Here is a 15564-nt window from a genome sequence, read left to right on the forward strand (position 1 = left end):
CATTCAGAAGAGTGTTTCGTCCTGGCTAGCAATCTCCATTCTAGTTCATCTCAAAGGTGTTGGATGGGGTTAAAGTCCGGACTCGGTGCGGCCCGTCAGGTTCTTCCACACCAATCTCCCCCAACCTTGCCACATTTCTACTGCTCTGCAGTATGACAGATATAAAGTGATAATCCTGAAAAGACATTTTAAGAAAAATGGAGAATAATTTCGGTATTCAAGCTGATAAGAAAGTTCATGTCTTTGACAAAGAACTCAAGTCTAACACCTGAATTTATTACTCACTACATGGGCCATGTCACACCTCCACCAGGCTGACTCCAGATCACTACACTCCTAAGCCATCACTGCCATCATCCAGAGGCATATCTAGGAGAAGGGCAGCCGGGGCATGTTCCCTGGACGCAGCCAGCATGGGGGCGCAGTCGGGCCGCCTAATGCGGTGGTCCGAAGTGTCTCCCCCGGCGGCTGCATTCTGCCGCCCCCTGGACTGGAAGTCGGCAGTTCTTTGAGCCGGCTGTCAAGCTAACATCCGGCTCACAGAAGCTGCAGCGCACCCGCTCCCTGTGATCAATTGTACTCGTGTCTTTAAGATGCAAGAACAATGGAAGCTCTGACTGCCAGGTTAGAGTGTCGTCAGCAGCACGATCAAGTCATGTTATCACGCTGCTGACGTCACTTGCTGGCACGGAGAGCATTGATGGTAAGTGCTCCACATTAATGGAGCTGAAGACACCGAAGATGGGGGGGATTTGGTGTAATGGGGCTGGGGTGTATTTACTGCTTGGGGGGTATTTACTTTCTGGGGGGGTATTTACTGCATGTGGGGTTATTTACTGTGGGGGGTATTTACTGTGTGTGTGAGAATATTTACTGTGTGGGGGGTGTATTTACTGTGTGTGTGGGTATTTACTGTGTATGGGGGGTATTTACTGTGTATGGGGGGTATTTACTGTGTGTGGGGTATTTACTGTGTGTGTGGGGTATTTACCAGGTGTGGGGGGTATTTACTGTGTGTCTGGGGAGAAATTTGAAGACACAATATGAGGAGGAAGGGGTGAGATGGGGGCATGTATGGGGAGATGGCTGCAGATACAGTATGATGAGTGGGGGTATGGCTGCGGACAGTATGAGGAGCAAGGGAAAAATGTATAGGAAGGGGTGATGGGATGGGTGCGGACACTGTATGGGGGGGTCAGAGGGACTCCCTGTCCTGTGTGGAGAGGCAGTATGGAAAGTGAGAGGGTAAATGTATGAGGAGGGTGGAGGAAACGTGTGAGAAGACTATTTGGGGGAATAGTGCGAGGAGACAGTATGGGGGGGGAGTGTGACTGGGCACAGATTAGAGACTGAGTAGTGGGGGGTAGCATGGGGGAACAGTGTAAGGGCACAGCCAGGAGGGAACAGTATGCCAAGGAGGGGGAGTGTGATGAGGGGGCACAGTATAGAGAGTGGGCCCTATATGGGAGACCCAGTGTGAGAGAACAGTGTGAAGAGGGGGCCCAGAATGGAAAGGAGGGGGGCAGTGTAGGGAGCATGTACCATAGGAGGGACAGTGTGGGGGTTATATTTTGTTCTGGGAATATAGTGAGGGGCAATCATTTATTCAAGGGATCAGCGTATGGCAGATATTTTTATTCAGGAGCATTATAATGACACTGCTATCTTTAAGGGCATCGTGTCGGGATGTGCTGAAGAAGACCGGGGATGTAAGTGACTCGCCCCCCACGGCCGTGGGGTACTCGGCAGCCGGGCCTCTGGTTGCCAGGGTATATCACTGTGGCTGGCCCGGTCCGTGACCCAGGGCGGTCAGTGAAAAAGGGAACTTCTATATGGGGTTTTTGGGATTTTTCGTGATGCCACCTGTGGTGTCTGGTGAGGATCACCAGCGCTGCAGCAGTCCACTGAGGCAGATGATAGGGCAGCTTGGGATGGAACGGCTCCCCACAGGTGGAGCAGGCCTCAGGGCAGTGTAGAATAGATTGAGGTGCGCTGGGCGTTGTGGTGCAGGGAGGGAAATGACAACGGTGAAATAAAGGAGCGAAGGCAGTTCAGTGCAGTCATCCAAGATTTACTCACAGTTCATAGACAGTCCACAGGTGCACTGTACTGGTGCAAACCTCCCGCGTCGCGCTGCGTTCATCAGGCAGGGGTTCAGTCCTTCCTCAGGCAGTTCGGGTGTGCTGGCAGAACCCCACTTTCCTGTGTACCTTCCTAGACCGACTTCACGCTGGGTCTTTACTCCCTCCTGCCCTGCGCTTCCCACTGTGAATCCTGTTCGGGTGCTGCGAGGTCCCCCCTGTCCGTCGGAGTTGCACAGACCTGCTTGACCTTACTTTTGGATTGAAGTGAGAGTTTGGCTTCTGGGTATAAAAGCCAGAAGCCTCCGGTTTTTCCAGCCGAGGCTTGAAGCTGCACGACTGGGCCAGTGGCCGGTCCCCTTCTTGCGGCCTAGATCCTCCTGACACTTGGCAGGTTCGGGGTGTACGGGTGCCACCTGCACTCGCCGTACCCCCTAGGATCCCCTCTGAAGAATGGAGCCTACTCCCTGCTCCCCTCCTGGGCCTCAGTCCTTGGCCCGTGTAGTGGAGCAGAGCTCCTAAGGAGACTCTGCCCCCAGACTGTTCTCCAACCACTAGACTGCCACCCTAAGATGTCTTCCCTATTTTATATCTTTACTGTATGAGTGCTCCCATGAACTACTTCCTCCACCCACACCCACTACTGGTTCCCCCTAACTTTGGGTTCTCCCCACCCCAGCCAGGGTCAGGGCTCAGCAGAAAACTACATTGCGTCTTGCCCAGGAGCGGACACAGACTGTAGTGGGCCCCTGTGCAAGAATTTTTGGGGGGGCCCCCCCCTGCCCTTCATAGGGGGCATGAAGGCCCCCCCCCCCGTGCATCTCTCATCCCCCTGTGCATCTCTGATTCCCCCCACTCCTAATTAATTAATTGTATTTAAAAAAAATAAAACTTGTTATACTTACCCCCAGGGCCGGCTCCAGGTTTTTGTGGGCCCTGGGCGACAGTGTTTCAGTGGGCTCCTTTAACACATACCACGATTCATGATGCACAGATACCGCAGAGAAATATATATATATAGTACAAGGCCAAGGATTTCACTTACTACATTACATGAGCGATATCTATTGTAAATTCTACAATAGCTCAGAAACCGGCGAATCCTCACAGCGCACAGTGCAGACCGGACAGTATAGTCCTCCATACAGTATTATGGGCACCATATAATGCTCCATACAGGATACTGACCCCCTAAGGCTGCGTGCCCACGATGCGTTTTTCATGCGTTTCCGCTGCGGAATTTCCGCAACGGAAACGCATCAAAAACGCATTGGTAATCCGCACCCCATGGTCCCCAATGGCATTCCGCAATGTCAATGCACATGCTGCAGATTTTTCCGCAGCGTTTCTGCAGCGCTCATAAATCCACAGCATGTTCATTAATTTTGCGGAAGCGCAGCGGAATGGCCGCCATTGACTTGCATTGAGACACACATAATCCGTGTCTGTACATTTGCGGATGGTACCCAGGTCTGGAGGAGAGGAGACTCTCATCCAGACCTGGGTACCATTGTACCTGTGAAAAAAAGAATAAAATAATAAAAAAGTTTATATTCACCTGTCCGGCGGCCCCTGCAGCGCTTCTCCTTCCAGGACCTGAGATGACGTCGCGGTCATGTGACCGCAGGCTGTCTCGCGATGTGCCGGCAACCCGGAAGAAGCCAGGACGAGTGCGACAGCACACGCGGCGAGGGATCGGGGGTAAGTATAGCTTTATTTTTTTATTTTTACGGTCACACTGTATAAATCCATGCCTTTTGCATGGATTTATATAGTGTGACCTAGTTGTCAAGCACTTTCCAAGTGATGCTATCGCCTGGAAAGTGCTTGTCAGTCCGCATACGGAAACACATGCGTTAACGCATGTGGATACGCATGTGAATCCGCATGTATTCTGCAGGAAAAACGCATGCACAATCTGCATGCGTTTTTTCTGCCAGGGAGATGCGGAAATGCTGCAGAAATTTTCTGCTTCATTTCTGCATCGTGGGCACATAGCCTTATACTGCTCCTTACAGGATACTGGTCCCCATATACTGCTCCATACAGGATACTGGTCCCCATATAATGCTCCATACAGGATACTGGTCCCCATATAACGCTCCATACAGGATACTGGTCCCCATATAACGCTCCATACAGAATACTGTCCCCCATATAACGCTCCATACAGAATACTGTCCCCCATATAACGCTCCATACAGAATACTGACCCCCATATAACGCTCCATACAGAATATTGGCCCCCATATAACGCTCCATGCAGGCTGTTCCCCCCTTATAATGCCCCATTACACGAGCGATATCTATTGTAAATTCTACAATAGCTCAGAAACCGGCGAAACCTCGCAGCGCACAGTGCAGACTGGACAGTATAGTCCTCCATACAGTATTATGGGCACCATATAATGCTCCGTACAGGATACTGACCCCCTTATAATGCGCCATACAGGATACTGGTCCCCATATAATGCTCCATACGGGATACTGGTCCCCATATAACGCTCCATACAGGATACTGGTCCCCATATAACACTGCATACAGAATACTGGCCCCCATATAACGCTCCATACAGAATACTGTCCCCCATATAACGCTCCATACAGAATACTGACCCCCATATAACACTCCATACAGAATATTGGCCCCCATGTAACGCTCCATGCAGGCTGTTTCCCCCTTATAATGCCCCATGCAGGATGACACCCCCTTTTAATGCCCTATGCAGGATGTCACCTCTCCCCCCCATATAATGCCCCTTGCAGGATGTCACTTCCCCCCTTTTCAATGCCCCATGCAGTATGTCAGACCACCCCCTCCCTTATAATGCCCCATGCAGGAGGTCACACCCCCCCTCCTTATAATGCCCCATGCAGTATATCACACATCCACCCTCCTTATAATGCCCCATGCAGGATGACACACACCCCCTCCCTTATAATGCCCCATGCAGGATGTCAATTCCCCCCTCGCCCTCTTATAATGCCCCATGCAGGATGTCACACCCCCTCCCTTATAATGCCCCATGCAGGATGTCACTTCCCCCCTCCCTCTCTTATAATACCCCATGCAGGATGTCACACCCCCTCCCTTATAATGCCCCATGCAGGATGTCACCCCCCCTCCCTTATAATGCCCCATGCAGGATGTCACTTCCCCTCTTCCCCTCTTATAATGCCCCATGCAGGATGTCACTTCCCCCCTTCCCCTCTTCTAATGCCCCATGCAGGATGTCACACCCCCTCCCACCCCCATATAATGCCCCCATGCAGGATGTAAATTCCCCCCTCCCCCATATAATGCCCCATGCAGGATGTCAATTCCCCCCTCCACCTCTTATAATGCCCCATGCAGTATGTCACCCCCCCCCATATAATGCCCCATGCAGGATGTCACACCCACTCTCCCCCCTCCATATAATGCCCCATGCCCCCATACATAAAAAAAAAAAATCAAATACTCACCTCACTTCTCACCTGATGCTGATCCGGACTCCAGCATCGCCCGCGTCTTCGCGCTGTGACAGCTCACGGGAGATCGCGCGCGGTGTAAACATATCACCGCGCCCTCTGACCTGAGACATCACAGTCAGAGGACGCGGAAGACGCTGTGGAGGCACGGGGAGGGTAAGTATTGTGCCGGCGCCGTCACATGACCGGAGATGTCCCTGCGCTCAGCATGGGGCCGGGGGCCCATGTCGAGCGCAGGGACATCTCCGGTCATGTGACGGAGGGGGGTCCTGCCGGGGGGCCCCATGAGGAGACGCACAAGAGGGGGGCTCCGAGGGGGCCCCGACCAGCCGGGCCCCATGCTGGAGTCCGGGCAGTCATGCCCTGTTGGCGGCCCTGCTGACGGCTGGAGGGGCGCCCTCTCCTTCGGGGGCCCCGTTCAATGAACCGGCTGCACGGGCGGTAGGTCCGCCCCTTGTCTTGCCCCTCCTGCTGGCCTGGGGTAGTGTAGTGTTGGATGTAGGTGTTTGGGGTTCCGTGCAGCACTCCCTCCTTACCTGAGAGAAGGGAGATGACGCGCCCCCTGGGCCATATTCTTTATGGGAATATCCGGAGCCGGATCAGATGGGGGTTGTAGTCTCCGAGTGGCTGTGACCCGGTCCGTGCCCAGGGTGTCAAACTCAGTTGTATGTGGCAGTCCTACAGATGTTACTAAGTTCTTAATGTCGACTACGCCACCCGTTGTGTTGCGGTCACTGTGGCCGCCGCTGCAGCAAGGTCCGCTGAGGCTGGTGGTGTAGGTGCAGCTTTGGTGATATAACCCCCAACGGGTGGGGTATAGCCTCAGGGGGATCAGGTGCAGAGGATGGGAGTTGTGGTGATGCAGTGTAGACGGCAATCAGAGACAGAGTCGGGTTATGCAGTTTAGGATGTTTACTCACTGCTGATGTTCTGGTCACTCCAGCTTCGAGTGACCTCCCGAGCCGTGCTGCGTCCACCAGGTTCTGGATCCAGCCAACTCCCAAATAAGTCCGGAGCGTGACCCTGAGCTCTCCTTCTGTCCTTTCTCTGGCCGTCCCCACTATTGATCCACCCAGGTCCAGCTCCCTCGGGCCTTCTGTTGGGAGACCCTTGGCCCTTGGGTTCCCTGACCCTCCTCGTGGTATGCCTTCGTGGTGGATGTGGTGGGTGACCGTGGCAAACGCTGCCCACGGTCTCCGGTCTCTGGCTGGGGAGTGTTTTTGCCCCCACCAGTTTGGGTTCCGGTACCCTGTGCCGACTCTTCACCCGGGGATTTAGTTTGGGGTCTTGGAGTCCTTTTCTTCTGTTTCCCCCTCTGGGTCTCTCTTTCTCCTCTCTCACTCTGGGTCTCTCTTCTCCTCCGCTCGCTGACTTTCTCTCTGCAACTGACCCTGTTCTTAGTTGGTGCCCACCTTATATACACCCTCTATGTGTGAGCTCAGGTGACCAGCACCCAATGAGCTCCTATCTTTACCCAGGCTGCTCCCCCTATCTGCCCCTACACTACTTGGGATGTACCACCCCCCTCCCACTCCAGCCAGGAACAGACTCGGTCGTACCTGCACATTTCTAAGTGGGAGTACCGTCGGTCTGCTCCTCGGAAATGGGATGTGTGTAGTGCATGCAGCCTACCGAGCTCAGTTCCACACTCCATCCTTACCCGGGAGTGGAATATCACACCTCTGGGTTGAGGTGCAATACCCCTGTAGCAGCCGAATCCTCAGGGTGCTACATTCCCCCCTGGTAAATCACAGCACGTCCTCGGGCTGTAAGACAAAAACATCACATAACATACAAAATTTTCATAAACATATAAAATATATAAAACATTATATATATAAAACTTTCTCGTCGCCTCTGGCTCCTCCTCCGGTCACTGTGCAACGTGTGACCGGGTAAAGTGCGACAGTCTTTCTGGAAAACTGGTTTTCCTATAAAACCGGTAGGGGGCGCTTTAGGACGCGCAACTATGTACAAGGGTATGGCCGCTCTCAGTCCTCGGCCAGGTAAGGAGGGAAAGGGGATGGCTGCTCACAGTCCTCAGCCTGTGGGATTAAGGGTAAACGGGTGAACAGTTCACTCAGCTGGTCCCAACGGGGACTATATTAGCAATAACAGTTTCTTTATACCCCGATCGGGTAACTATTTACAGCACCTGCTCCGCTGTACTCAACAGCGTCTTCCTCCTGCTCCTTCTTTGGGGATCTCAGCTTCAGACCCGTCCGGATCCTCTTGCTCTTCCTCCTCACATCGCAGCTCCTCCTCTGTCAGGCGATGCACATGGAGGGCGTAAGGTCCTTTGGCACACTTGTGCCGGGTAAAGGTGACCTCGTCCCCGATATAAAGGTCACGACCTCTGTGCCCCTCCGGCAGATGGGACTCCACATCTCTGCGCGTGACAAAGACGTCGCCGGGGGTGTTGTGGTCTCTGATGAAGCCCCACCCATGCTGCATATTGAACTTAATTACAGTCCCGGTGGTGCGGGGACTGTGCGCTGCACGGGGATCCCTCCTGGTTCGGCTCTTCTGCTCGGCGCTCCTTATTTGGGCCTGTTGTTCCCGGACCCGCCTCTCTCTCCGCTCCCTCGCAAACTCCTCGAGCTGCTGTCGGCAACACTCAGCACGCTCCGCTGCAGCTGCCCTGGTTTCCTGAGTGAACCCCATTAGGTCTTCTCCGGTGGGGTCCCACTCAAATTGGGTCTCTTCAAGCGGGGGCGAGATCCTTATCACGGGCTTCGGAGCCGGAATCAGGGGTGCACACATGGCCCCAACTCTCCTCTGGTGCTCCAGTTCATAATATCTCTGGGGCCAGATGAAAGGCTGCCCGTCCGGCCACGTGTGCTGGGCAAACAAGTCCTCTCCCAGACGCGGCACCCTTGGTTTTACGGGTGCGGGCGCGGTGGTGGTGGCGCCCGGGTTGCCCAGGCCTTGCGGCCAGGCCTGAGGCACCTGGAAGGTGAAGGGCACCGTGAGGACGGCGGCGCCCTGGGCTACCTGGCCTTGCGGCCAGGCCGGAGGCTCCGCGGAGGTAGGGGGCGCTGTTGGTGCTGCGACGCCCGGGAATTCTAGGCCCTGCGACCAGGCTGGTGTTACTTCCTGTTTTGCCACGCTCGGGGTCGGTGCGCATGGCGTCACAGGGGTCGCGGCGGCGGCTTCCGGTTGGGGCCTAGTCTGCGTCGGTGACATGGCGTTTTCGGGCACAGCAGGGGGACTTTCGGGCTCTGCGACGGGGAGCTGGGGCAGGTAAGCGGTGTCCTGGTTTGGGGTATAGACGTCCCCTTTACCTGCCTCCATGCGTTCGGCTCCCTTCTCGGCGCCGTCTCCGGCCTTGGGTCCTCCCGCGCCGTCCTCAGAGGCGGTCTGTCTCCTCATCTTGGCTGGCGTGCTCCGGGTCTTGGTTTGCTGGGCCATCTCTCGGCTCCACTCCGCCAATGTCTCTCGCTGTACCCGGGCCATCCTCTGTGCGAGGCCCTCCAGGGCAGTCTGTGCACACTCCCGGTCTCGGGGGAGCTGTGCAAGGACCTCCACTAGGCCTAGTGGGGTCGTGGTTTCCAGCAGGCTCCTGACCAACGGGTCGGTGCTGCTCTGCTCTTCTTCCAGCAGGCTCCTGGCCAGCGGGCCGGTGCTGCTCTGCTCTCTCTCCATCTCCGGGTGAGCTTCTCTGCTACTCTTCTCCAGGCTTCCTGCCTCCGGGTGCGCTCGCTCCAGACTGCTCCAGGCGGCACCCATCTTCGTTCTTTTCTTTCGTCTCCTCCCACTTCGAGGGCGGTCCCGGGGCCACTGGGTGACTGTCAGCTCCAGGGGCGGTTCTTTCACGCTGACCGACACCTCTAGCATCACAGTCTCTGTTGGTGGGGGCGGTTTCCACTTTTGGCGCCATTTTCGGTCCTGGCCCAAAATGGGAGGTGGCCTCTCGCCACCCTCTGGCACGCCCATAATGGCGTCCGCTCTTCCAAGGCGGGAAACCTTTGGAAATGGCGGGAATCGCTTCCCAGTGGCGGGAAACTCTGCAGATGGCGGGAAAAAGTTGTTAATGGCGGACAACCGGCGGGAATCGACTGGTGATGGGGTCCGATGGCGGGGACCCTCCGGAACCGGCAGGAGACTACTTTTTGAGGTAAACTTGTTCTTTTCTTCAGGCACGCAGTACCCGGGTGTTGCGGGCACGTAATCCTGCCGACTACGCCAAAGTTGACGCGCCCCCTGGGCCATATTCTTTATGGGAATATCCGGAGCCGGATCAGATGGGGGTTGTAGTCTCCGAGTGGCTGTGACCCGGTCCGTGCCCAGGGTGTCAAACTCAGTTGTATGTGGCAGTCCTACAGATGTTACTAAGTTCTTAATGTCGACTACGCCACCCGTTGTGTTGCGGTCACTGTGGCCGCCGCTGCAGCAAGGTCCGCTGAGGCTGGTGGTGTAGGTGCAGCTTTGGTGATATAACCCCCAACGGGTGGGGTATAGCCTCAGGGGGATCAGGTGCAGAGGATGGGAGTTGTGGTGATGCAGTGTAGACGGCAATCAGAGACAGAGTCGGGTTATGCAGTTTAGGATGTTTACTCACTGCTGATGTTCTGGTCACTCCAGCTTCGAGTGACCTCCCGAGCCGTGCTGCGTCCACCAGGTTCTGGATCCAGCCAACTCCCAAATAAGTCCGGAGCGTGACCCTGAGCTCTCCTTCTGTCCTTTCTCTGGCCGTCCCCACTATTGATCCACCCAGGTCCAGCTCCCTCGGGCCTTCTGTTGGGAGACCCTTGGCCCTTGGGTTCCCTGACCCTCCTCGTGGTATGCCTTCGTGGTGGATGTGGTGGGTGACCGTGGCAAACGCTGCCCACGGTCTCCGGTCTCTGGCTGGGGAGTGTTTTTGCCCCCACCAGTTTGGGTTCCGGTACCCTGTGCCGACTCTTCACCCGGGGATTTAGTTTGGGGTCTTGGAGTCCTTTTCTTCTGTTTCCCCCTCTGGGTCTCTCTTTCTCCTCTCTCACTCTGGGTCTCTCTTCTCCTCCGCTCGCTGACTTTCTCTCTGCAACTGACCCTGTTCTTAGTTGGTGCCCACCTTATATACACCCTCTATGTGTGAGCTCAGGTGACCAGCACCCAATGAGCTCCTATCTTTACCCAGGCTGCTCCCCCTATCTGCCCCTACACTACTTGGGATGTACCACCCCCCTCCCACTCCAGCCAGGAACAGACTCGGTCGTACCTGCACATTTCTAAGTGGGAGTACCGTCGGTCTGCTCCTCGGAAATGGGATGTGTGTAGTGCATGCAGCCTACCGAGCTCAGTTCCACACTCCATCCTTACCCGGGAGTGGAATATCACACCTCTGGGTTGAGGTGCAATACCCCTGTAGCAGCCGAATCCTCAGGGTGCTACAGAGACACCACACCTCTGGGTGAGGTGCAGTACCTCTGTGGCGACCGAACCCTCAGGGGCGCCACATAAGTCTGTAGAGATGAGCTGTGGATGAGAAAACTCATCATGGAGACTGGACAATATGAAGAAGAAAAGAAAGAGAACGACTCCAGAGATAATGTCATCTATAAGGTACCTGGATGTAAATGTTTTCTTTTGATACTGACTAATTCTCATATTTTTATTTATGTTCAGAGCATTAAAGGGGTTGTCCAAGTTTGTGATGAGTCTGCAGTCATTCTATGTGACTGCACGCTGTCAGGATTCTCTCATGCCAGCAATTTGCATACATGTGGTCACGAGCCGACTAGACATGCGTGGCCTCACTCAATGAAAATGAATTGAGCGAGGCCGGACACATCTAGATGGAATGTGGCCAGAATTATACAAATCGCATACTTGTGTTGTGCAAGGGAGAATCCTAAAAGTGTATAGTGCATGCGCTGGGAGAATTCAGAAGCCTGCAGTCACATAGAGTGACTGCAGACTTTCATCTCAAGCCTGGACGAGCCCTTAATTATAAAATGAAGCCCTGTAGCCGATCCTAACAGCTCTGGTTCCAGCAGTCATCTCATGGCCACTTCACTCATATGTGATTTTCAATGTTACGGTCACATGACGAGCTTCTCTTCCCGCTTCTCTTTTTTTCACTGAACATTGAGAGAACTACCGAGAGCAGCTTGTTGGCATGTGATTAAGGCTGGGGTCCCACCAGCGTATCACATTCGATGTGAGAGCATCGGATGCAATATGCTAATGACTTAGTCCATGAAAAATAGTAAAAACGTGGCGCTCACCGTCCTCTTACAAAAATGCATATAATGTCCTTAAAATATTGCAGCGATGTCATCATTTGGATGCTGGACGGATGACGGCCGTTTTCTGCTAGCTGCGCATCAACGTCCAATGTTTTAGGGACATGAAATAAAGGTTTTTTAAGAGGACGGTGAGTGCCACCTTTTTTTTTATTTTTCATGGACTATGCTATTTGCACTTTTCTTCATGGTGAGCACCCAAGTTCCCAGAGCCATAGTGTGATCCACCTGTCCAGAGTAGGCTTGATTGTGTCAGCGTGAAGTGTTTTCTGGTGTTGGCATTTTTCTTTTTATCCTCCAGTGTTTGATATGCTAATGACACTCGGCTCCTGCTCTGCAGCGAGCGTGAGCCGAGTGTCAGTGCTCTGTGCTCCAATCCTCTAGCATGTGAGAATCACAGCACAGCTGCGGAGGAGACGTAGAAATTAATTACTCCATCTCCCCTGTTGCTGGCATCAGAGGGAATCACACTGCACTCGGGTGACATCTGAGTGCAGTGCTATGTTTCACACTCACCCATTGACTTATATGGGTGCGTGCGATCCAAACTCCGCATGCAATTGCAGATTGCGTTTTTTTTTTCAGTCCGATCGTGATCCAATTCATAGATTAACATTGGACTGAATGCAATCTGATTTTTTATTCGATTGCATTTTTCCAATGTAATCGAAAGTGAGAGCGAGCCCTATGACTGTTCCTGGGAGTTCCTGGGATAAGCTCAGTGTGCTGTATATGGGTCTCTGTGCAAGCTCAGCTCAGTTTCAGATGATGAAATGAGTCCCTGGAGTTTTGGAGAGATGTATTTTTTTTATTTTTTCTATTACATGGCAATGTGTTTTGTCAAAGAGGTCACTGGGGTGGACTCAGTGGACAGTGGAATATGGGTCCCTGGGGATGAGCAGAGTGGACAGAGAAAGGAATCTTCATCATAGCCAGATTTCCCCCTGAGCTAAATCTGCTAAGGGTTCCCAGGGTGAGCTCACTGAACAGTGGGATACATCCCTGGGGATGAACCCAAAAGACAGTAATAGGATGAGAACAACGGACGGCATGTAATGACATTCAATTGGTCAAAATCCGCACTAAGACGCTATCTCCACTACAGAAATTGACATGCTGCAGCTTGTAAACCCACACCGCAGGTGAGTTTACGCAGCGTTAAACAGAAGCACAGTGGGCATGGGATTTCTATAAATCCCATCCACTGTGCTTGTAATGTAGAATGCATCGTTCTGGACTCAGTGCAGATGGGCTGCGTCCAAAACTCTGCTCTTCCTGATCGTGGGCACGAAGCCTTAGCAAAAGACCATACAACCCCTTTAAATCCCAAGTATTGTAGTGCACCTCCCCTTCACTTCCCCAAAGTTGTGCATTGGTGAAGGTATTTTTCTCGGGCTGAGCCCCTCACCTGGGACTGCATGTAAGATTCCCTGTGGTGACGGCTCCACTGGGTCTAATATCTCCATCCACATAATGGGACTAGTGACTGGGAGAAAAATGGCTTAATTGTGGCCCCTGAGACAGTAACTAGAGTAATGGAATGATTGCTTTATCTGATTACCAATCTCTGTCTGGCCTTATGTATATGACTCGCCCCCTGGGCCGTGGGGCACTCGGAACCGGGCTTCAGGGCAATGCTGGGAGTAGTAGTGGCGACCCGGTTCCGTGGCTCAGGGTGGTAAGACCAGTGGTAGTCTGCTATGTGCTGTAAGTAATGTCCGACTACGCCACCCGTGGATTGCGGTCAGGGCTAACCGCCGCTGCAGTGCAGACCGCTGGGGCTAATATAAATGTGCAGCACTGAATAGTTCAACTCCCCACTGGAGGAGTATGGCCCCAGGGCAGAATATATAATGGATGATGGGGGGGATGATTCCGACCGCGATAGCCAGGAAACGGAGGCCTCTTAAACAGTTCAGGGTCTTTATTAGAACAGGTAATATGACCCAGAAAAAGGCCCGGCTAGGAGGGGGGCCTGGATGTCTGAGAACAAGTGGGAGGCTGGCCCTGGTCAGGGTGAGGGTGTAGGCCTACCGTGCTCTCTGTGCTCCTTCTGGCTATTTCCCTCCTTGTAGTGTAACAGCCCACGTTCCCGAGCTCTCCGTGTCCTCTCGCCCGTATGGCTTGCAACTTGGGTCCCTTTCTACTCCCGGCCTGGTACGGCTTTGCTGGTCCCTTCCGCTGTGGCGGAGCCTCCGGGCTTCTTAGGCCAAGGAACATACAGTCCCCTGCGGACTGGTTATCTGCTGTAGGACGTGGAATCCTCACAGCCTCAGACACCAAAGTCTGGTAGATTAGTCTCTTCATCTGCCAGGACAGGCGCACTTCGCCTCTTGTCCCTGGCTCATGGCTCTCCTACTGCCACACGTCCTCTTAGGCTGCAACACAACTGTCTCTCTCTGCTCTGGGACACCTCTCAATCCAGAGACAGGTCGTCCAGTTCTCCCTAACCCTGCCCCCAGCTCCAGCTTTTATAGGGGAAGCCTGCTCCCCCTACTGGTCTGGGACAGGAGGTGCTGCATGCTAATGATCCCTGACTAGAGGACCTCCCCCTTGCTCTCAGACACAGCTTTATTATATTTGTGGCATCCAGGCCAGGGTGACACATTCCCCCCTAGTGAAATTTAGTACTCCGGGACTAAACGAGAAACAAGAATAACATGCATGACCATAAAACATTAGTAGACAAACGACGCACAAGTTGAGTTCTTAAGGTCACAGTGTGGTCTGTGACCGGGTGTCCATATCACCAACACAACGGTGAGCCTTAACCAGGTGGGGGTCTGTCCTAGCCCCAAGTCCTTTACAGTCTTAGTTCATTCCTTGGTCAGGCTCCGAACGCAGTCCATACAAAGTCCCGGTTATTAAAAGTCCATAACCTTTGAGTCTGTACGGTAACTGCAAGAAACTGAAACACACAATTACCAATCATGCATGTAACTTTGCAAACATTTCAACACTTAGCAACAGGGTTATTTACAGTTTAGTGCACCCTATATTCTCCAGCGAGCGGGTATCTGCCCCTTTGTGCTCCTGGTTGACCTACTTAATCCACTGCCTGGTGGTGGACCGACCTGGCTTTCCCCACTAGCGTTAGGGGTACAGCTACCAGCTTGGTGTACAGGTAGGGCAGGCAGCTGTCTGCGGGTCCTTTGGCTTACCGCAGGCATGGCAGGCTCACTGTCAGCAGAGGGTTGATTCTCCTGGGCTGCTGGTACAGGCTCTTCTGCCTCTGGAACTGCTTGCTCTTCTTCACCTTCCGGCTCTGGTGTAGGTTGTTGCTGAGCCGGTTGCAGGAAATGCAGGACGGGTACCACTATGGCATCGTTTATTCGAGTCCAGGACTGAGGAAACTCTCCGAGAACGGTGCTGATCATTTCTTCCTTGTCCTCTGCGGGTTCAAGGTCACTTTGATCCTCTTCTGCACTACGGAGTTGCTCGGGGCACCTGTTTAGGTGGTCTCTGGAGACGGTACTAGTGGTTTCTCCTCCATCCTTGGTGATCACGCACACCTTTGAGTTGTCGTGGTCAGACTGCAGTACGGTGTAGGGTTCCCTTTCCCACTGGTCGTCCAACTTATGTAGCCTTCTCTTTCGCTTCAGGACCTGCTCACCAGGTTCTAGGGGACCAGCAGGGGCGTGTTGGTTGAAGAGTCTTTCTTGCTTTTCTCTCACCTGGGCCAGGCTCTTCTCCACACTCTCCTGTACCTTCTTGTACTGCAGTCGCCTTTCCGTATCCCAGTCCGCATCCAGGGAGGTGTCCTCAGGTGTTAGGACTCCCATCTC

The sequence above is a fragment of the Phyllobates terribilis genome, unplaced genomic scaffold (genome assembly GCF_046119375.1).
Source record: "Phyllobates terribilis strain yellow unplaced genomic scaffold, ASM4611937v1 Scaffold_5__5_contigs__length_657084704, whole genome shotgun sequence".
Taxonomy (NCBI): domain Eukaryota; kingdom Metazoa; phylum Chordata; class Amphibia; order Anura; family Dendrobatidae; genus Phyllobates; species Phyllobates terribilis.